Below are 25,101 nucleotides of genomic sequence, written 5' to 3'. Positions count from 1 at the left end.
TAGCCTCCTCGCCTCCTCAGAATTACCTTTCTGCCCACCTAACTTTGTATCATCAGCAAACTTCGCCAGAATGCCCGCAGTCTCTTCATCCAGATCATTTTTCATGTAAAGTGAACAACTGCAGCCCCCAACATTAAACCCTGCGAGACACCACTTGTCACCAGCTGCCATTCCGAAAAAGAAACTTTTATCCCAACTCTCTGCCTTCTGTCAGACAGCCAATCCTCAAACCATGCCAGTAAGTCACCTCAAACACCATGGGCCCTCACCTTACTCAGTAGCCTCCCGTGAGGCACCTTATAAAAGTCCTTTTGGAAGTCTAGGTAGATAACATTAACCGGATTTCCCTGGTCTAACCTACTTGTTATCTCTTCAAAGAATTCTAACAGGTTTGTCAGACAATGGCCTGCCCTTACTAAAACCATGCTGACTTCTTCTAATTTGACCCCGCACTTTCAAGAATTCAGAAATCTCATCCTTTTACATACAACTAAGGTTAGGCTAATCGGCCTATAATTTTCTATCTTTTGTCTTGATCCTTTCTTGAACAAGGGAGTTGCAACAGCAATTTTCCAACCAGCTGGAACTTTCCATGACTCCAGTGATTTTTGAAAGATTACAACCAACCACTCCACTATTTCTTCAGCCACCTTCCTCAGAACTCTGTGATGTAGCCCATCTGGGCCAGAAGACTTAACAATTTTTAGACCTTTTAGCCTATCAAGTACTTTCTCTTTTGTAATGGCCACCATACTCAACTCTGCCCCTTGACTCTCCTAATAGTTGGGATATTACTCAAGTCTTCCACTGAGAAGATTGACACAAAGTATTTATTACGTTCCTCAGCTATTTCCTTCTCTCCCATCACAAGCCTTCCTGCATCAATTTAGAGTGACCCAATCTCTACTTTTGCCTCTCGTTTGTTTCTTATGCATTGAAATAAACTTTTACTATCATTTCTAATATTACTGGCTAGTTTACCTTCTTTGTTGATCCTTTCCTTCCTTATTTCTCTCTTTGTTACCCTCAGTTTGTTTTTATAGTTTCCCAATCTTCTGATTTCCCAGTACCCTTGGCCACTTCGTAGGTTCTCTATTTTTCTGTGATACATTTTGTGACTTCCTTCATCAGCCATGGTTGTCAAATACTGCTTCCCTCCCCCCACCCAGTAATCTTTCTTTTGTTTGAGATGTACCTCTGTACTGTGTCCTCAATTACATCCAGAAACTTGCTCTGCTGTCTTCCCCACTAGGCTCTGCTTCCAGTCAATTTTCATCAGTTCCTCTCTCATGACCCTGTAATTATCTTTATTTAATGGTAACATCCAATTACATCCGATAATGCCTTCTCTCTTTCGAACTGCAGACTGAACTCTACCATATTATGATTGCTGCCTCCTAAGTGTTCCCTGACTTTAAGATTTTTTATAAAGTCTGGCTTGTTGCATAGCACTAAGTCTAGAATATCCTGCTCCCTTGTGAGTTCCATCATAAGTTGTTCCAAAAAGCTATCTTGTCAGGGTTCCATGAATTCCCTTTCTTTGGATCCATTGGTGACATAATTCACCCAGACCATTTGCATATTGAAGTCCTCCATGATTACCATTACCTTATCTTGCTGAGATGCTCTATCAATTTCCTGGTACATCTTGTGCCCCTGGTCATGACCACTGCTGGGAGGTCTGTTTAAACTCCCATTGTGGTTTTTTTTTGCATTTATGGTTCCCCAACTCCACATAGACACAGACTCCACATCATCTGACCTTGTATTGTTTAATTTCATTCTTAACTAACAAGACAACCCTGCACAGCCCCCCACACCCCGCCAACCTCCCTGTCTTTTCTATTAGATGGATGTTTAACCACCAGTCCTGAACTCCCGCAACCATGTCTCTGTGATGTCTACCACATCGTAAGCATTTACGATAGTTTATGTTGTTAATTTGTCTACTTTATTTTGAATGCTTCGAGTACTCAGGTAAAGTGCCTTAATGCTAATTTTCTTATCCTCATGATTACCATTACCTTTTCGTCAGTTAGCCTTCCTTTTTAATTGTTCCTAGTCTGCCTTGAACTTAAACCCTGCACACATGCTAACCTGCTGCTTACTTTTCTACTTGACTCCATACTTCCTGTTGCTTTCCCTTCCCCCTCTCCCCCTCCCCAACTCACATGTTCAAAGTCCCAGTGACCACCCTATTTATCCCTTTCACCAGAACAAGATAAATCTGTTCAGGTGGAGACCTTTCCATTGGTATAGATCGTCCCAGTTCCAAAACTGATGCCAATGTCCCATGAAATGGAATCTCTCTTTCCCACACCAAACTCCTAGCCACGTGTTTATTTCCTTAATTTTCTTATCCCCTATGCCCATTAGCATGTGGCTCGGGCAGTAATCCAGAGATTATGACGAGAGATTATGAGAAAGATATTCCATTCATATTGTTTGCCATTAGAGAATGCCCCAAACAATTCTACTCAGTCTACTCCCTTTGAGTTGATATTGAAATGAATGGCCCTTTCAAATTAATTAAAGAGAAATTGAAAGGAACATAATTGGAGATCTCACTTGGATTATGTCTCAGACGTGAGGGAGAAATTAAATCGGATAGGTGAGTGAGCTAAACAGAATCTAAAAAGGGCACAGCATTGAATGAAGCAGGTGGAGGTAAAGTCTCTAAAGTTCAAATGCTTTCTCATTGGAATGTTACCAGTGGCAGGAGATCCCTTCAAAGCCAAGTTTAGTGGTCCCTATCAAATTAAGAAAAAGTTGAGTCAGGCAAACTTTCTGGAAAAGATGCTGGATAGAACAAAACTGTATCACGTATGTTATGTGAATATTGAAACCTTATTATAATATAGAGAAGGAAATGAAGACACCGATGTTAGTTACTGCCCTGCAGAGTGAGGAATCAAATCCAGATGTTGTAGAGTTTGATGTGTCTCAATGAGGAAATACTTGAGGAGTGGGATAGGTAGTAAACTATCTGCCTCAGGAGCATAGAATGCAGCTGAAAGATTTGTTGCAGCATGATGAGAATGTATGCAGGAACAGACGGGGAGGACTAATGCTATTGTGCATGAGGTACAAGTAGGGAATGCTGTTCTGATAAAACAACACCCCTACAGGTTTAATCCTTTCAAAGCCATACAGGTCCATAAGGAAGTGGACGCGATGCTCAAGGAAGATATCAACAAACCGAGTCAGACAAAGTGGAATTCGCCGATCATGTTAGTTCCCAAACTTGGCAGGAATCAACATTTTTCTGTGGACCATCGGAAAGTCAATGCCGTAACAAAATTGGACTCATAACCAATACCCAGATTGGAGGACAGCATAGAGAAGATTGGACAAGCCAGCTACATCACAAAGTTGGACTTACTAAGTGGTTATTGGCAGGTACCTTTATCAGAGAAAACAAAAGAAACATCTGCGTTTGTAACCCCAAATGGTCTGTATCAATTCAAAATGATGTCTATTGGAATGATAAACGTACCCGCCACATTCGATAAACTCATGAACAGAGTTGTGGCTGGGTTAACAAACTGTGCAGTCTACCTGGATGATGTTGTGATCTTTAGGGAGTCCTAGAAAGATCATATGATACAGTTGGCAGACCTCTTTGAGCTCTCTGAATGATTTGAGAGAAACAAAACCAGTAATAAACTTAAAGAAAACAAAATTTGTGAAAGCAGAGGTGAGGTTCTTAGGATATAATATCAGTCATGGAAGGTTGACCTCAAGGAACACAAAGACGAAGGCCATTGAGGAATTTCCATGACCAACCTCGAAGAAAGAGTTGCTTTGAGTTTTGGAGACTAAGCTGATTCTACTGGAAGTTTGTTCTGAACTTCAGCAGCATAGTATACTGTTAAAAGATTTGCTAAAGAAGAACAAAAAATTTCAGTGGACCAAACAATGCCAGAAGGCATTTCACAATTTAAAAGCAGTATTAACCACTGCACTACCTTTAGCTACCCCAAACATTTTGAAACTCTTCAAAGTTGCAATCGCTGTTTAGTGACGTTGGAGTTGGAGCTGTACTGCTACAAGATGATGATGGTAGGATTGACCTACCAATTAATTACTTTTCAAAGAAACTCAACACCCACCAGAGAAAATACTCTATGATCAAAAAGGAATTTTTGAGATTGGTGCTGCCTTTACAATGTTTTAATATTTATGTTATGAACAATGTGTCAAAGACAGTTGTGTACACAGATCACAATCCTCTTACAATCACAGAATGATGTAAAACAAGAATATTAGACTATTTTATTGGAGTCTTATGTTATAGACCTCTAATTTACAAAGCATACATATTATGGGTTGTAAGAATTTGATAGCAGATGTGTTGTTGCTGATTTAACAGATTAAGTATAGATAAGATTGAAACAATATACATACAAACACAGACATGAACGGAGACTAATATCCTATGTATTTCATGGTAATGGGGTTAAGAAATAGAAGAAAAAAAATGAAGCCATTATGATGGTTCATTTTTTACTTAAGTGAGGAGGTGTACAAAACTCTCCAGCTGTCCAAACACTGGTGCAGCCGTACTTGGAGTATTGCATACAGATCTGGTCATCACAATATAGGAAGGATGTGAAAGCTTTGGAAAGGGTTCAGAAGCAATCTACTGGGATGTTACCTGGTACGGAGGGAAGGTCTTATGAAGAAAGACTGCGGGTGAGGCTGTTTTTAATCACAGAGAAAATGGTTGAGAGGTGATTTAATTGAGTCATATAAGATATTCAGAGAGTTAGATAGGGTGAACAGTCAGAGACTTTTTCCTCCAAAGGTGATGGCAAGCATTAGGTACATAGGAGTGATAAATATTGGACAGATGTCAGAAGTGTTTTCTTTACTGAGAGAGTAGTAGTAGTAGTAGTAGTAGTAGTAGTAGTAGTAGTAGTAGTTGCCCTGCCTGAAACTTTAGTAGACTTGCCAACTTTAAGGGCATTTAAATGGTCATTGGATAAACATATGAATGTAAATGGAATACTGTAGGATAGATAGGCTTCAGATTGATTTCACAGGTCAGTGCAACATCATGGGCCAATGGGTCTGCACTGCGCTGTAATATTCTATGTTTCTATGAAGGTGTTATGAAGTTGAAGGCATGTATTGTACCTTTAAGAGAGAGTGAAAGCTAGTAAGCACCTGTCATGTGACTGACTCGAAGCCACAGGATGTGCTGAAAAATTTAAAGATGTAACATTTTTGCTGTAGCCTAGGTATCTGAGGTTGTTTGCACAGCAATTTAAATTAATCAGTTTAAATTATGCCTCAAGATTTTAAAACACAATCAAATTTGAATTTTACTGTTTTGACAACATTAAACCAATCAGACAATCCAATGTTTGGGGTATAAAAAGTATTTGGACATTTAGGCAGAAAGTGCACCACCTGCCATTGTCAGATAGACTCTCTTTGAAAGGTACCTTTTTCATATGAAAAATCTGTGCAGCAGAAGACCAAAGATGACCCAGGGAGATCTACAAACAGAGGAAGATTGACATTGGAGATGACAGCCGCTGTCTGGTTTTGAAAATTGAATTTTCAAATTTAATAGGGGCTTTATTGAATTAGTATATTGTTATAGATGGGGAGGTAGACAATAAAACTTTAAGAGAAAAGTGGTTTAGAGTTGTAAATAGTTATTGTTTAACATTCACTTCAGAGTTAAAGAATAACATTTATATTTTTGTTAAATAGTGGAATTTGGGTAGTTCTCTGTCACTTATACATTAACAGATTAAGAGGCAATTTGAGCTTTTCTGTGTGTTTGGTTTAACTAGCAGAAGGGTTTTCTGCCGTGTCATAACAAATTATATTTAAATTTGAGCAGTTTCTATTTGAAAGCATTTCTTCAAAGAATAGTGTAAGGGGGATAAATTCAAAAACCTTTCCTGTTGTAAAACTTACGTTGTCAGTTTTTTTTAAAGGTTTTGAATTTATTTGTTGGCATGAGAGAAAGGATGAAAAACGTTCTGATTCTACACTGTTGCCATTAGTGTTTTGTATTCCAAAACAATAATTGTATTAATCTGAAAACGAGAGACAGCTTCTCTGTATGAAGGATCTTTTAGTTTTCAGGGTTTGTTTGACTTGGAAGATAAATAATTATCTCAACCACGTTTTCATTAGAAAGAGAGAATTGTTAATAATTGTCAAAACCTGAGAGGTTAGAGTTAGAGCAAATGAACAAAGATGTCACATTTCTTTTCTTTCTTACACCTTTTCCGCATCATCGATGATCTATATTTTCAATAATTATGCATCTTTTCTCCTGTTAGGCATGAGTCTTGATTGTTAGAGGTTATTAGGTAATGGAGAGTCATACATGGCTCAAAGGAAGATGATCGTAGTTGCCAAAAGAGGGGATGTTTGTCAACGATTGATGACAGAAGAGCAGTTGATGTTGTCTACACGGATTTCTACAAGGTCCCTCATAACAGACTGGTACAAAAGGTGAAGTCACATGGTATTAGGGTGAGCTGGCAAGATGGACACAGTACTGGATTAGTCATAGAAACAGAGGGTAATGTGGAAAGATACTTTTCAGAGTAGGAGGGGTGTGATTAGTGGTGTTCCATAGGGAACAAAGCTGAGACTTCTGCTGTTTGTGACAATTTGGAACTGGTCTAATTAGTAACTGTGTGGTGGAGTCGTGGATAGGAGGAGGATTGTCAAAGGATATAGCAGGATATAGAGCAGTTGGAGGCACAAACAAGAAAAAAGATGGATGGATTTTAATCTGGACAAATGCAAGGCGACGCATTTTGAAAGGTCAAGTACAAGTGGAAATTATACAGTCATGGTGGAACCCTTAGAAGTATTGATATGCAGAGCGTTTTAGGGGGGGGGGGGGGGTTTGCCAGTACACTAATCACTGAAGATGGCAGCGCAGGTAGATGAGGTAGTAAAGAAGTCTATGGCATGCTTGCTTTCATTGCAAGGAGATTAGAGTATAAAGATAGACCAGATGTGTTGCAGGTTTATAGAACTTTACTTCGGCCACACTTGGAAAATTGCATACAGTTCTGGTCACCACACTGTCAGTGGGATGTGGATGCTTTGGAGTGGGTACAAAAAAGGTTTCCAAGGATGATGCCTGGTATGGGCATTTTAGCTATGAATAAAAGTTGGATAGATTGGGTAGAGGGGCAACTTCAACAAAGTTTGTAAGGTTGTGAATGGCATGCATAGACTGGAACGTATGAGGCATTTTTCACGGGGTAGAGGGGATCAGTTACTAGCGGACACAAGTTCAAGGTATAGTGGGGGGTGGAGGGGAAACTTAAAGGAGATATGCGAGGCAACTTTTTCACACAAAGGGTGGTGACTGCCTGGAAAGCACCACCAAAGTAGCTGGTGGAAGAAGACACAATACAAACATTCAAGAAACACCTGGGTGAATACATTAATAGGAAATGAACGGACCAATATGGATGCTGTAAGTGAAGTCAGTTTTAATATGGCAGGTGCTGAAAAGTGTCAGCACAGGCTTGGAGGGCTGAAGGCTCTATTCCTGTGCTGTACTGTGAGAACAAATAACAAGGTTCAGCATCATTTGTAACTCCCCAGATACTGATGCAGTCCATGTTCAAATGCAACAAAACCTGGACAATATCCATGCTTGGGCTGAAAAGTAGACAACCAAGATGCTGGATGAACACAGCAAGCCATGCAGCATACGGAGGTGGAGAATTCAGCATTTTGGGTATAACCTTTCTCCTGCCTAGGCAGCCTACAACCTGCAGGACTCAACATTTTAGTTCTTCAATTTCAAATAACCTTGCCATTTCCTTTCCAATCCCATCTCCTCCATTCTATTCTCCCAACATTCCCTTCTTTCCAACTACCAACTGGATTCATTCCTCCCATCGAACAACCAGATCGTACCCATCACCTGTGTTCACTACCTTACGACCCCGCACCTCACCCCCACCCAAAACTCTTCCCTGATCTCTCTCATTATCTGCAGCTCCCCTACCCCTACCCCAATTCCTGAAGAAGGGTTATACCCAAAGCATTGACTTCTCTATCTTCTGATGCTGCCGGGCTTGCTATGTCCTTTCAGCCACCTCTTGTCTACTTTGGATTCCAGAACTGCAGTTTTTTTTAAATCTCTAACTTGGCATGAAAAGTAGCAAGTAACATTCATGCTGTATGAATGCCAGGCGATGATCATTTCCAACAAACAGGAATCTAACCATAATCTACTTGCATTCAATGGTGTAATTAACACTGATTTCCAAATAGCAACATTCTGGGGGTCACCATTAACCAGACACCTGGGTTCAAGTCCCACCTGCTCTAGCATTATGTATAGGGCGATCCCCGTATCCGCGGAATCATTTTCCGCAGTTTCAGTTATCCGTGGATCATCGTGACTCAAACATGTTGTTGGGATCCAGGGACCAGGAGGCTGAAATGATCGGGTTTGATCCTATCATGGTTTCGAGCTTCCACAGTAGATCTTGGAAAGTATATCCTGTGGGTATGGGGAGGACTACTGTATTAACATTTCTGCACAGGTTGATTATGAAAAGAAAACTAACCAGAAACAGAACTGGACTAGTCATTACAAATGATGTGGCTACAAAAACAGGTCAGGTTATGAATCCAGCAGGAAGTAACTCATCTTCTGATTCCTCAAACCCTGTCCATCATCTCGAGGCACAGGTGAGAAGCATGACGAAATACACTCCAGTTGCCTGTGTTATGGATGAGGCCAGACCACTCAAAACATTCTTAAGCAGGCAGCCTTAGACCTAACTTTGCAATTTGTCTCAGTAAGTGTACAGTGAAAATTACCCTGAGTAAGATGGCTAGGTTGACTACTAGATTTTAAAACAGACAAAATATTAATTCACAAAATTACACAGTGAAACACAAAGAATAGAATAAAAGGACCCCCACAGAACTCAACCTATTGAACTAGAGTTAATTATGCTGTTCCAAATATATACAACAGTTCCAATAAGCAAATTTCCTTTAAAACCATGTAAAAATGGAACACATGCTTACAGGTTGACATTGAAGGGCAGAAAGACAGAGAGAGTTTCCATACAGCTTCCTGTTGAACTCCTCGCCAGGTCAGGCTGAACTAAAAATGCTCAGCTTAACTCAGCTAGAGAGCTGACCACTCCCCTTTCTTTATACAGATTATTTCTAAAACATGACCACTTTGGCCTGAAGTTATATTAACAAAAGACCACTCAAATCCTTTTCATCTCTGTACCAAACCAGACTGATCACAGTCTGGCCTGGTTTATTGCCCCTCTGAATAAAATCAAGGACAGAGTCTCCTTGAGCGAAGGAACAGCCTTTAGAACAAAGGGACTAGCTTTGTGAGACCTGGAGGATTGCAGCTTGGAAAACACAAGAAGTTTAACACCACGCAGGACAAAACAGATTGCTTGATTAACACTATATCCACAACCATTCATTTCCTCCACCACCGAGTCTAAGGAGCAGCAATTTGTACTATCTAAAAGATGCACCACAGAAATTCATCAAGGTTCATTAGACAGCTCCTTCCAAACCGATAACTACTGTCAATTAGAAGGACAAGAACAGCAGATTCATGGGACTACCACTACTTGAAAATATATTGCAGTTAATTTCAATGTTGCAGGATCAAAATCCTGTATCTCCCTCCTTAATGGCATTATAGTCTATTTGAAACACAGCTGCAGTAGTTCAATGAGGCAGCTCATCACCACCTTCTCAAGGGCAACTAGGTTTGAGCAATAAATGTTGTTTCAACAGGTGACACTCACATCTCATGAACGAATACGTGGGATTGAACTGGGCTCATGGGCCTGACAGATATCATTGTGACATCCTTAAACATAGGTGACGTGACGGAGGACTGGAAGGTTGCTCCTGTTATCCCCCTGTACAAGAAGGGTCGTTGTAAGGATATTCCGGGTAACTACAGACCAATGAGCCTGAATTCAGTGGTAGGAAAGTTGCTGAAGAGAGTACTGAGAGATAGGATCTACTTATATTTAGAAAAGAATGGGCTTATCTGTGATAGGCAACATAGTTTTGTGCAGGGGAGGTCGTGCCTTACCAACTTAATAGTGTTCTTTGAGGAAGTGACCAAGTTGATAGATGAAAGAAGGGCTGTTGATGTCTTTGGTAAGGCATTTGATAAGGTTCCCCATGGTAAACTAATAGAGAAAATGAAGTTTCATGGTATGCAGGGTGTTTTGGCTAGGTGGATAAAGAATTGGTTGAGCAACAGGAGACAGAGAAGGGAGTAGTAGTAGTAGTTAAAGGGAGTTTCTTGAAATGGAGAAAGATGACCAATGGTGTTCCACAGGGATCGGTGATGGGGCCACTGTTGTTTGTGAAAAACATAAATGATCTGGAAGAGCGTACTGTTGATATAATCAGCAAGTTTGCAGATGACATGAAGATTGGTGGAGTAGCAGAAAGAATAGGGGAATGTCAAAGAATACAGGTGAATATAGATAGACTGCAGAGTTGGGCAGAAAAGTGACAGATGGAGTTCAATCCAGACAAATGTGAGGTGATGCATAACGTTGATGAGCAGAGAGATCTGGGAGTGCAGGTCCATTGTACCCTAAAGGTTGCTGCACAGATGAATAGAGTGGTCAAGGAATATGAATTGGACGGGGTATTGAACATAAGGTGATGAGCTGCCTCATTCAATATTGAATACATGGCAGGTCATGTTAAATTTGTACAAGACATTGGTTCGGCTGCATTTAAAATACTGTGTACAGCTCTGGTCGCCACATTACTAAAACGATAAGGATGCTTTGGAGAGGGTGCAGAGAAGATTTATGAGGATGTTGTGTGGTATGGAAGGTGCTAGCTATGAAGATAGGTTGAGTAGGTTCTGTGCCTTACAATTGTGTCCTCCACAACCACCTGATGAAGGAGCGGCGCTCCGAAAGCTAATATGCTTCCAATTAAACCTGTTGTTGTGTGGTTTTTAACTTTGTACACCCCAGTCAAACAATGGCATCTCCAAATCATAGGACCGAAGCAGTAGTCAGGGGTAAATGTGTAGTAGTAGAATAGGTCTGGGTGTATTACTCTTTGGAGGGTTGGTGTGGACTTGATGGGCCAAAGGGCCTGTTTTCACACTATAGGGATTCTATGAAATAATGTCTTGCCCTTAGTTCACAATGAATTGAAGTTTTGTGCCATCTGCAAATTTTGAAATTGTACCTTGTACTCCTAAGTATAGGTCATTACTATCTATCAAGAAAAAAGTATGCTTTATCACAAACCCATCAGCGACCCCACCAAGTATCTTCATTCAATTGGAAAACAACTGTTCATCACTATTCTTAGCTTCTTGTTAATTAGCCAACTTTGATTCTATACAGCCACTGACACTCTTATTCTGAGATTTGGATGGATTGTTATTTCGCATCTTATCAATCACTTTTGTAAGTCCATGCACACCACCATAATTATAACATCAACCCTCTCTGTCAGCTCAATAAAAAAAATCAAATTAATTGAACATAACTTCCCTTTAATAAATCCAAACTTCCTCTCAAAAATATCCACTCTTGTTCAAGTCACTTTCAACTTTGTCAATTCTAAAACCTGGGTGCTGGGTTTATCTATCTTTTTGGATGAGGAGCAACATTTGCAATTTCTAGACCTCTGGAATCATCTTCTGAATCTAAAAAAGATTGGAAGATCGAGACCAGTATTTCCACAATTTCTACCCTTCATGCTCTCCATTCCTTGGAAGCATCCCATCTTGCACTGCTGGTTATCAATGTAATTACAGTCAGCCTTTCTAAAAGTGATTCTATCAATATTTAGTACATCTAGTATAACAACTACCTTCTCCGGTTCACTGCCTTTACCAAGGAAGAAAATATTGCCAGAGATGGATACAGGGTATTTACTTAGTACACAGCAACATAGCTTACCTTTTGGTCCCTTGATCTGCTCCTCACTTTACCCACTTTTTATGATGTATATGCCTTTAGAAAACCTTCAGTCCCCTTTTAATTTGGGTATTAGTTTATTCTTATACATTACCTTTGCTTCTCATCTTTTCCTCTCCACTTCAGAATTTTCTGTATTCAGTTCTCATTTGCATTACATAGCTGATACCTTTCATATGTCCTTTTCATCCTTCAACTTCTTCAGTATCATTAGTCTTAGGTTGCACTGCCATTATACCTTACGGTGATGGCATTCATAGAGTATCAATTAGCTCAGTTGACTGGACAACTGGTCTGTGAGGCACATAATGTGGATTCAATCCTGGCTGAGGTTACCATGAAGCACTCTCCTTCTCAACCTCTCCTATTGCTTGGTTAAACCACAGTCAGTCATCTTTCTCTAATGAAAGAGCAGTCTTGTAGTCTGATGGTACAACTATGGAAGAAAAGGAGCAAGATCTATACATCTTATTCATCTAGCTTCCACATGCTGCAGGTGTGTCTTAGTCTTCGTCTGCCATGGACAAGATTTGCTCCTCTTAGAGGCTGAGGAATTGAATGTCAGGCACTCCTGTACCCATCTGAAACCTTGCTGTTCAATGTCTCTTGGGAACTGTCTTCTCCTGGAAAGGGAGAAAACAATGGACTAAATGAGGAGAAAATGAGTGCTCTAGCCATTAGTTCTGGTGCAGATGGTCAAGAGATGGTGAGATGTCCCATGAATGAGCGGACAGCACAGGGGACAGGCAGGGGTTAGTGGTATGGAAGGTTTGAGGTGGGGAAGAGTAAGTGAGGGAAGATGTTGCATGCATCAGTAAGAGTGGTAGCTAATGAGCTTTGGGTACAGTAGCAGAGACAGAGTAAATGCGAAGTAGCAGAAAGAAGAGTGTGGCACTTATACTGGTGGAGCAGAGATTACTATCATTATGGCATTGTTATTGCCACATTGTTGCATGTGTTAAAAGTACCACAAATAGGAAATGAACAAAAACCCATGGACTTAAAACTGTGCAAACAGGAACATAATCAATGAATTCAACAAGAAGTCTACTTACAAAAATGTACAGAACAACTTATCACATAGTAACATGCTAAAAATAGTCAGATGAAATTAACACAAACCTATTCATCTCTGCAGTCAGTGAATTTCATAGAATTGGGCACTTTAAACAGTGCGCTCGCCATTGTGTAGAGCTGAAATCAATCCAGCCAAAAATCTAGTTTTGTTCAAAATTAATTTCACCTTTACCACGCTGTGACTGTTACTTTTCTTATTGTTCAAATATTATTTATCATGGCCATTAAAGACTTCAATGATTTTTTTATTCACAACATTCAAAGTGTCACAACTCCTTGCTCCTGACTAAGTTCCTATCTAGTTCTGCTCTTGCAAAGGGTGACAATCACACAACACTTCATCAATCAAAATAGTATTGTCCTATTTCCTTTGCTACATACAAATGTCCAAAATAGTAAATGAAACCAATTTCATTCTGACCACTGTAGAAGTATTACAAGCCCTGTAACAGATGTTTTCTGCATTAAATATATCCTGTAGGGGTTAAAAGAAAGAAACTGCAGACGCTTTGGATGTAGGTTTGTTCACTGAGCTGCAAGGTTCATTGCCAGATTGCAAATGCTGGACACTGTACTGAAACAATAAATGTTAGATGCCAGAGCAGATAGAACATAGAGCATAGAACAATACAGCAAAGAACAGGCCCTTCGGCCCACAATGTTGTGCCGAACATTTGTCCTAGCTTAAGCACCTATCCATGTACCTATCCAATTGCCATTTAAAGGTCACCAATGATTCTGACTCTGCTACTCCCACAGGCAGTGCATTCCATGCCCCCTCCACTCTCTGGGTAAAAAATCTATCCCTGACATCTCCCCTATAACTTCCACCCTTCACCTTAAATTTATGTCCCCTTGTAACACTCTGTTGTACCCAGGGGAAAAGTCTCTGACTGTCTACTCTATCTATTCCCCTGATCATCTTATAATCCTCTATCAAGTCACCCCTCATCCTTCGCCGTTCCAATGAGAAAAGGCCTAGCACTCTCAACCTATCCTCGTACGACCTATTCTCCATTCCAGGCAACATCCTGGTAAATCTCCTCTGCACCTTCTCCAAAGCTTCCACATCTTTCCTAAAGTGAGGCGACCAGAACTGCACACAGTACTCCAAATGTGGCCTTACCAAGGTCCTGTATAGCTGCAACATCACTTCACGACTCTTGAATTCAATCCCTCTGCTAATGAACGCTAATACACCATAGGCCTTCTTACAAGCTCTATCCACCTGAGTGGCAACTTTCAAAGAGCTATGAACATCAACCCCAAGATCCCTCTGCTCCTCCACCTTACTAAGAACCCTACCGTTAACCCTGTATTCCGCATTCTTATTTGTCCTTCCAAAATGGACAACTTCACACTTGCCAGGGTTGAATTCCATCTGCCACTCCTCAGCCCAGCTCTGCATCATATTTAAGTCCCTTTGCAGCTGACAACAGCCCTCCTCACTATCCACAACTCCACCAATCTTCGTATCGTCTGCAAATTTACTGACCCACCCTTCGACTCCCTCTTCCAAATCATTAATAAAGATCAGGCAACATCCAATGAGAGAGTTCAAGCTAACGTTTTGAGTCTAGATGACATCATCAGAACTGAAAGGAAGTGTGGAGGGGACAGCATTTATGCTATACTTGTGGGGGAGGGGGTGCATGCTGGGGTGCGAGGTACTTGGGGGAGAAAAGATGTTGATAGTTCAGATTAAGTTATTGGAAACCAGGCCAAATGGACAGGTGCCAGTGTTTACGTGAATTAATTATACATTATTCAGTACGCTATAAATGATTTCAGCTCATTATGTTTGACAATCTAATATAACAGTCTTCTTGTCCCCACAGCTAACTATAAACTGAAGTGACAAACCAACAGCACAACTCTACTCCAAACTAAACGTGTGGCCTCCTATTCCAATGTGCTTTAATATGTTAACATACAGCTCAAAGATGAGATATGAAATTGTACTTACAGCATCAATTTCAAACTAACAATGTAAAATAGAATAACAGGAGTCTTTTGCAAGCACAACAACCATCATAAGCAAGAAAAAAATGACTTCAATCAACTGCAAAAGTCAAGAAATGTTAAATACAGTAGACTGTTCAATATCAACGTTCCATTATTTAAAAAAAAACCAAGGGAAATAGAGCCTTATTTTTAGGTTTTTTTTGGACTCACTTCTTATTTCTAATCTGTATGTCAGTCTACATTCAATAACTAATAAACTCATTTGTAAACTCAAGGAAACTTGGTTAAATTGGCTAATTTTAAAATATAAATTCATTTAGTTTGGAGGAAAGTCATCCACAAGTAAGCGATCCTCTTTAAATGAAGTCTGTTGCAAGCAATTGATGGAGTGAGTGAATAAAGAAGCAGCACTAGTTCCTCCCTCCTTTCCTGAGAATTTAATGATTTGGGTATCCATCTGGAATTATAATAACTTGAGAACTGTTCTGGGGAATTGCATAATATTCTATAGACCTAGATTCCAGCGTTCTTCATATACAGTGCACACAGTGGAGACGAAAGATTAGTTGTAAATCAATTTTTATTTGGCCCCAACAAGTCAGTACTTATTTTTCAAGAAACAACTGGTAACAAGCCAGAACAGAAATATGTAATGCATATATTCATTAGAATTTTACCATACGCCCTTTTTTATTTTAATTGGACTGAATTATGACTTTAGCACTAACATTACAGCTGTCCAGTGACTTTACAGGAAGCACAACTTGACACCCTTTCAATCCTGGACGCACATCAAATGTTCAATTTCTCACTGCATTCAGTCCAGATCATCATTACATTGGCACGGATTATGATGAATTAATGTTGTGTGACTCACAGAGGACCCTTAGAAGTTATATGAATCATGGTTCCATGTCAACCAGCAGTACATTTTTAAAATGTCATTGCGGCTCACTTCAATATTTTTAGATGCTCAAGTTCAATTTAAGATCATCAACACATTGCAATCATCTTTGACCAGCATCTGACTCCTTAGCATCCTCACTCATGAAGGATCTCAAGCTAGCAATGAAATCTTTCCAAAATTGATGTAGTTGTGCTTTGCAACCACCTATAGTGTTATATCATCTCACAACATCAATTCTGCATTTCCTTCCATCAAACTGACATTTACTCTACCATGGGTTTTTTCAGTCATTTCCTAGTGGCACTTCACATCCAGCAAATGCAGATGATGGTAGGAACACAGCTTGTGATGACACTATGAACATCAGTTTCTATCTTGTCACCAGATACACCCCAAAGCCACCAAGGAATCTGGATTCCCTTGACTGCTGACCTACAACACCCTCCCAAATCCCATTTCAACTGAATTGAAGCCTAACCCCCTCACCAGTTTCTGTCATGGTAATTTGTTTGAATTAATATGTAGTGTGTTTGAGGAACAATTCCTCAAATTTGACCTGTTTTCTCTACAAACTTGGAAGTTAAAGAATGGTTTGATTGAAGTTCTTCAAGATATTAACAGGAAAAGACAGGGTAAATAAACTATTTGCACTGGCTGGGGATTCTAGAACTCGGGACACAGCCTGAGAATTAAGGCTAGTCTGTTCAAGAGAGATGTTAGGAAGCATTCCTACACACAAAAAGGGAACTTTCTTCCATGAACATTAGCTGATACTATCTCAATTGATAATTTAAAATCTGAGAGAGATAATTTTTTGTTAAGCTAAGATATATGAGACAAAAGGAGGCACTTGGAGTCAGAACAGAGATTAGCTATGAACTCATTGAATGGTGGAACATGCTGAGGGTTGAATGGCTGACACCTGATTCCTATGTTTCTAGTCTGCCTGTTCTCAAACCGATAATGCAGTCAGGGCAACAATTTCCTCAATGTTCCAATCTCTCATCAAGAGAAAAACTCAACATATAGGACTCCACCACAACCAGGATATAGTCATTAGTAAGAAATAAATAAAAGCACCATTACATGAACAAAACAATGAATGCAAGACCAAAATTATTGTTTATATTCATAACTTTCTATTTTTGCCCTAGGGAAGTACTGATAATAATGTTTTAATAGCAGAAAATACAAACACTTGACACTACTTTATCCTATGTAAACAAACACTATACAATTGATATAATAGTTCAGAGTTCCCTTGGGTATGTTTGTTTCAACAGAATAACAGATGACTGGGACCTTAGCCAACCATCATGACTAATTCTTGAGCAAGGGTCTAGACAATCATTGGACTGCTGAATCAGCTGCCTACCGGAAACATTACTGGGACAGTAATCCAAAGCCACAGAGTATTTTTCTTTTCAAATTTTGTTCAGGGCTGTGGGCATTGATGATAAGGCCAATAATTATTGTCCATCATAACTGATCTTTAGAGATGGCGGGAAGCCTCATTCAACTGCTGCAGTTCTTAGGGCGTAGGAGCATCCACAGTCATTTTAAAAGCTTTTACCGTGAGCTTCTCCTAAGTTATGGTTGCTTCCAGCAGTCCAAATTGGCGATCTTTGTTGGTGCATTGGTCTCAGCATGCAGAGCAATCTCTGTTGGAGCAGTTGTCCCAGTTTGTGATCTTGGCAGTTGGGCTCAAATCTTAACCAACGTTGAGTGCTTCTGGCTCAGTGGTCAGACGTCTCAGCATTACTTTTATTCATGGGTAGTGGCCCAGTGTTTTTTTTAAGTCACATTCTTGGTGGCAACTTTTCTTCAGAGGCTTTTGACTCAATGGAGTGCCTCCACCCTGCAGGTTCCCTAATCTTTGTGCTTTAAACGGCAATTTTCCTGCTCCTCGGATGCTACCTGACCTGCTGTGCTTTTCCAGTACCATTCTAATCTAGAGTCTGGTTTCCAGCATCTGCAGTCCTTATTTTTACCTCAATGGGTATCCTGGCATTTAGGTTTTCACCCTGTCATGTCGTTCGTGTTGTGGATTGGCTTTGTTCGGGCTGTATGACTTTATGACCAAGAGCTTTTAAATGGACTCTGACGAACTTTGGCTTATATTTACTTAATTTTGTAACTTATGATTTTGCCATGACTTCTGTCATTATAGGCACTGTGGTAAGGTTACTTAGAACACTCTTTATGGTTACTTTTACTGTAATAATAATATGGCAATAAATTCTAAATTCTACAGTGCTGTTAGAATGGCATCAACTTTTGATGTTGGAGCTGTATCTATCCAGAGAAGTGGACTGCATTCCATCACACTCCTGATCTGTGACTTGTAGAAAAAAATTATGATGCTGGAAATCAGAAATTACTGAAAAAAAGTCTCTGAAAAGCATCCAGATCTGGACAGAAAGATTTCCGGTCAAGCAACACTCCTTCAGAACTGAACCCAAATGGAAACTCTGCCTTCTCTCTACAGATGTTGGCAGATCTGCTGAGTTTTTCCAGCAATTCCTGATTTTGTCTGTGACTTGCAAATAATGAACAGGCACTGGGGAAACACAAGGTAAGCTACTCACCACAGAATTGGTAGCCTTTGACCTACTTTTGTCACAACAACACATTTGATCCACTTCAGTTTTTGGTCAAGGATTACCTACAAGATGTTGATAATGAGGGATTCAGCAATCAAAGTGCCACTGACAGTCACAGGAAATGGTTACATTCTCTTTGTTTAATATGATCAGTACCTGGCACACACGTAGCACAAATGTTACTCGCCACTTCTCAGCCCAAGACTGGATGCTTTTCAGATCTTGCTGCGTACAGACCTAGATTACTTCAGTGGCTGATGAGTCAAATGGTATTGAAAGACTGCAATCACCAGTGAACTCCATCATAAAATCAGAAGTGGGAAAGAGCATTGATAAACAGCTGAAGATGTCTGGGACTAGACACTACCCTGAGGAACTCCTCCAGCCATGTCCTGGGAGGTGAGATGATATTTGTTTCTGTTAAATGGGATGGATTTGAACCAATCTCCCAACTCAATGTTGGGTATCCATGAGGATCTGTGAACAATCAACAACAGAATTGTGTTCACCTGCAGCTTGTGACCTCATGATCTAGCATATTCTTCCACTAGTCTTTAAGTGCAGGACAGCATGCCAGGAAGAGCACTGGGCAATCTTTCTTTATGACAGATTTTATAACGATCACAATATTTTTTTCCTCCTGATTCTTTTGGGTTCCTATCAATCTAAAGTTCCTTCATACCACACCAAGTCAAATGCTGCCTTGAAGTTTACAGCAGTCACTCAAGTCACACTGCTGGAGTTCACCTTTTGACCATTTTCAGACAAAAGTGGTAATGAGATTAGAACTCAGCATCCCTTGTAGAATCCAAACTAAACAGAGTAAACAAGTGGCACATGATAGCATTGTCAACACCTTTTGCATGACTTTGACAATGATAAAAGGCAAACTGAATGAGGCATTAATTGACTGGGTTGACTTTGTTCTGCATTTTGTAGACAGAACATACCTGGGAAATCTTGCACATCTCAGTGTAAAGTTCTTTGCTGTAGGTGTACAGCAACAACTGGCTATGGATGCAGCTTGTCTGGAACAAAATACTTCAGTTCTATTGCTGGAGTGTTGTCAGGGTTTGAAACCTGGGCAGAATTCAGTGCCTTCAAACATTTTTTTTTAATAGCATGTGGAATGAACCAAATCCATAGAAGACTAGAATCTGTGATGCTAGGATCTCAGGAGGAAGCTGAGGTTGATAATTTGTAGTGAGCTTAGAAGCAAATACATCCTTCTCGTTTAATGCACTTAACTGCGTTCAGTCATGTTAGAGGATGGGATATTTGTGGTATGATTTGGTTTAATATATCGTACAGCCCTTGACAATGCAAACAGTCTTGATTTACACATAACATGCAGGTATGCCTTGTAATCCTCCTAGCATGCCATCCTGCAGGCTTCATGGAATTAGTATTGATCCCCTGGCTATGTGGTAAAGACTATTAGAAGAATATGCCAGGTAATGTGGTCGCAGGCTGCGGTTGAATACATTTCTATTCTTGATTGCCGACAGCTGCTCATGAATGCCCAACATTGAATTAAAAGATCAGTTCAAATCCAGGCCATTTAACACATCTCCATCAAGACTATGCATTCTAGCAATGCTTATCACTTGCTGCAGATATTGCCAACTTGGCCTGGTATTCTGGAACAATATTACCATTATGCCACAGGCTCCCCAATGCTTTAGTGACATGGGTTCAAAACCCACTCTAGTAGATGGTGAAATTTGAAGTAAACTAATAAATTTCAATTAAAAGGCTGTAAAAACATTGTAAAGTGACTGTAAAAACATTGTAGGCTATCATAAAAACTCATCTGTTCCCTAGTGGCCTTTTAAGAAAGGAAATGTGCTATCTTATACGTTTGCCTTACATGTGATTCCAGATCCAAAACAATGCAACTGATTCCAAACTGTCCTTGTGAAATGGCCTAGAAAACCACTCAGTTGCATCTAATAACTAAAAGAAATTGAGACAAAGGAATGGAACTAGGCAGACCATCTGACATTGACCAGAACACTGGATATGACAAGTCAAACTCTTCCTTTGTGAATCCTTCAAAGTCCTCTACACTAACTTTCTGAGGGTTGTATCAAGATAGGGAGAATTGTCCCAGATGTGTCAAGAGACAACCTAACAGAGTCATGCTCACAGAATCATACCTTATACACAATGTCCTAGACAACACAATCTTCACTATATATGATTTATGCCACCAGAAAGACAGTCCTACCAGTAGTATGGAGTCAGAAGGGTCTTGCCTTGTGAGTCCTCAACTTTGAATCCAAACCCTGTGAAGTATGTTATAAACAACTTAGAGAATCTCCTACAGATTGCTACCTATCTATTAATCCTCCTCAGCAGATGAATCAGAATTCCTAGCTTTATCATCAGGTGGGGTTTCAACACAGGTCCCTGGACTCTGTTAAATTTACTATACAAAAAAAACCAAACTATGACATTCTTATAAAGCAAGAAATGACATCCTAAAAAGTAATAATTATGGGCGGCACGGTGGCACAGTGGTTAGCACTGCTGCCTCACAGCGCCAGGGACCTGGGTTCAATTCCCGCCTCAGGCGACTGACTGTGTGGAGTTTGCACGTTCTCCCCGTGTCTGCGTGGGTTTCCTCCGGGTGCTCCGGTTTCCTCCCACAGTCCAAAGATGTGCAGGTCAGGTGAATTGGCCATGCTAAATTGCCCGTAGTGTTAGGTAAGGGGTATGGGTGGGATGCGCTTCGGCGGGTCGGTGTGGACTTGTTGGGCCGAAGGGCCTGTTTCCACACTGTAAGTAATCTAATCTAAAAACCTCACCATTGTAACAATAGAATGGAAGATAATTAGAAAGCAAGACATATGGCATGATAGATTATAAAGTAAACATTCCTGAAGAAGGGCTTATGCCCGAAACGTCGAATCTCCTGTTCCTTGGATGCTGCCTGACCTGCTGCGCTTTTCCAGCAACACATTTTCAGCTCTGATCTCCAGCATCTGCAGACCTCACTTTTTCCTTGAAGATTTTAACCTACTGCGATTCCTCTTGCAAGGATGCCTTCCTTGAAGAAGCTCTCTTCCTCCCTCTACAAGGATTTCAGTGAGTCCCTCTCTCACTGCATACCCAGGTCATCTCCTCGGCACAGAAGCTCTTCAGCCACGTTCTCAAACAGACTCGCTACCACAGCCACATCTCCTTCCTCAGCACCTGCCTACGGAACCGACTGATCCTGCACGGACTCCGGACTACATTCCGACCAACAAAATTTGGACTCAACCAGGACAACCAGTACCTACAACAAATCCGAAGCCTCCAGCAACAGACCTCCCTCCGGATCCTCCGCTCCACACTTGCAGCCATGCGTCGCGACCTACATTCCCTGCAATTAGACCTACCGCAGCTCAGGACAACACTCTCACAGACCTGCAAAGGACCTCTACTGTTCTTCATCCACAGAAGAATCCATAAACTAAACAAACAGTTCTTCCTAGCCATATCGGAAATTAAAGACAGTAAGTACCAAAAACTTTCATGTACTTACCCCCACAATCTGGGTTCCTCAACTGTTCCAAAATCTTCCATCGGCCTCCGAAATCAGTCGGACGCCATTAACCACGCGGCCGCTACAGCGCCTGCGGCAGCAACCGCCGCCGCCAACCATGACGTCACTTCCGCCCCCATCGACCTCGCAGCCTCCGCGATCGCCGCCCAGACAACCGTCTCCACGATTGCCAGGAAAGCCATCGCCGACGGATTCGGGAGTAACAGGGTTTCTTTCATCGTTACAGCCACTTCCGCCCCTTGGGTTGCCGTTGCCGCACCCACTTCTGCCCCCAGTGACATCACTAACCTGCATGACCACAACGCCTCACGTGTCTCCGCCTCCATGCCGATCTCCGTCACCATGCGTAACCCCGCCCCCACGCCAATCTCCATCACCATGCCCAACTCCGCCCCTACGCCGAACTCCGTCACCATGCCGATCTCAGACACCACACCTAACCCCACCCCCAAGTCAATCTCCATTTCCACGCCTAACTCCGCCCCCACACCGACCTCCATCCCCGCCCCCGTGCCTAACCCCGCCCTCACTCCCAGCTCCAGCCCCACAGCAGGTCCTAGCTCCCAGCCCTGCCGTGTTTTCACCATCCCTCCAGACCTCCCCTTTCTGAGGATGAAAGATCAGTCCTCAGCAGAGGCCTCACCTTCATTTCCCTACACTCTCGGATTAACGAGTTCAACATGCGGTGAGACATTGAACAATTCTTCCACCGCCTTCGCCTCCGTGCCTACTTCTTTAACCAGGATTCTCGCCCACCCTTTGACGACCCTTCTCCTGCCTCCAATACACCCCATCCACCTGGACGCCCCGTGCTGGCCTATTACCCGCCCTCGATCTCTTTATAGCCAACTGCCGCCGCAATATTAACCGCTTCAACCTTTCCACCCCTCTCACCCACTCCAACCTCTCACCCTCGGAACGTGCAGCCCTCCACTCCCTCCGCTCCAACCCCAACCTCACCATTCCTGAAGAAGGGCTTATGCCCAAAACATCGAATCTCCTGTTCCTTGGATGCTGCCTGACCTGCTGCACTTTTCCAGCAACACATTTTCAGTTACAAAGTAAACATGGCAATTTTCAAAGGTTGAAACAATGATGTGAAGTGCTCTTTCTCCTCTTACTGCATTGATTTTACTTAACATACATACTAATTAGGTGAATGTTACAAACAATGAGTATCAATAGCAGAGACCATGCCCTGTACTGATATTTAATGAATGTTCTTAACCTTGTTAATTGGATTCATACAATGGATACTTTTCCTCTTGTTAGCTGACCTTGCATACTAAATATTTCCAGTATTGTTAAATGATTCTACATAATGACTGTTTTTCCACCTTGCCAACCCTTGCCTCCAGCACCCCATTGTTAACTGTAAGTTATTATCTGATTTGAGTCATGCTCAGCTGAACCCCTTGTTTCACAAAACTCAGAACTTAACTCTTTCCTTATCTGCTTATATCTATACGTATTCTCATTCTCTCCTTTTATCATTTCATGGTAACTACCAAGATGACACTACTAGCTTTCATAAGACTCTGACTGCTAGTATTTAAGCAAATTATTGATACTCAACATGCAATGATTGTAACAAAATCTACTGGTCCTTTACAGTAATTAGAATTTGAAGAATCCTACCATGTGGAACAAAAAAATCACCAGTAAAGTTCTTAAATCCATATTCCTTAGTGATTACCTTTCCATCCCCTCCAAGTCAGTGGAAATGAGCCAGTTCTCGAAAATCTCCTTCAATTAAGTCCAACATGAAAACAAAGTTCAGTCTGTCCTTGTGTATCATTCCTTGGAGAAATCTGAGTTCTTGGTTAAGGGCAGTTAAATGCTTCACGAAACTGACAAGACTTCCGAAGTTGCAGAGATGCTTCAGATGGAGGATACAAGCATATCTCAGTGTGCCGTGCAGCAGCTGCAACTGCAGGCTAGGTGAATGCAGCATTCTTTGCTGCTTCTGCTCCCACTCTGCTCTTAAATGTAACTAAGACAACTGACTGTTGTGATGTTAGCTTCATCAGTGAACCTTCATATCACTTAAATGATTGAAAGTCAAGGTAAAGCTCACATAGTTTAATGTCCGTAGGAAGGCCACTGACAAATAGCTTACTGACCTCCTCTTCATTGCTGTTAGTTTCTTCACTTTTCATGCTCATCACTGAGGAGCTAATTGAATCTGTTGGATCAGGTTGTGGAGGAGTGGGCGATGGTTCAAAGGCGTGCTTTACCTGGGACTGAAGAAACTCTAGAAAAGATGTTAGGTGCTGAAAGTATTTTTGTATTTCCTCTTTTAATTCTTTCCTTACCAAGGTGGTTATCAGTCTGAAGACAGTCACACATTTAACTACATTAAATTGTGTCTGCCTATTTCAATATTCTTTGAATTCTTGAAGTCTATTATTCTGTTCACTCTTATCAAGTTTTATACCATCCATAAACTTCAAAATTATACTGCCTAAACAATTCAGTCAAATGTAAACAAAATCAATGGTCCCACAATCAAACCCTCAGGTGCCTACATTCAGGTTATTCAAAAATTATTTTCTTTTAACAAATTGATATTTGGGTAATGTGAAAGCTGTCAGGAACTGTATTTCAAAAGTCTGGAACAATAAAATGTTCCCTGTGCTTTAGCAAATGAAGAGGCAGTTTCAATTCAGATTTAAATCTCAAATATTCATGGGAGACAAATGTTGAATATTTTAAAATATTATCTCCATATGAAACTTCCCAAATAAAACAGTCAGAATTACAGTGCAACTTTGGTAGAGATCAACATTCTTTGAATTTCCAATATAAAGGAGGCAAATGAAGTCTTAACAATAATTAACAGAACTGAAACCGCTCAGACTCAAGTTCTAACAATGTCCACTACTTTTTGTCATTTATGTAAATGAATTGCATGTGAGCATAAGAGATATAGTTAGTAAGTTTGCAGATGACACCAAAATTGGAGGTGTTATGGATAGCGAAGAAGGTTACTTCAGATTACAACAGGTTCTTGATCAGATGGGCCAATGAGCT

Source organism: Hemiscyllium ocellatum, chromosome 16 (genome assembly GCF_020745735.1).
Source record: "Hemiscyllium ocellatum isolate sHemOce1 chromosome 16, sHemOce1.pat.X.cur, whole genome shotgun sequence".
NCBI lineage: Eukaryota > Metazoa > Chordata > Chondrichthyes > Orectolobiformes > Hemiscylliidae > Hemiscyllium > Hemiscyllium ocellatum.
Note: the sequence above shows the minus strand (reverse complement) of the source record.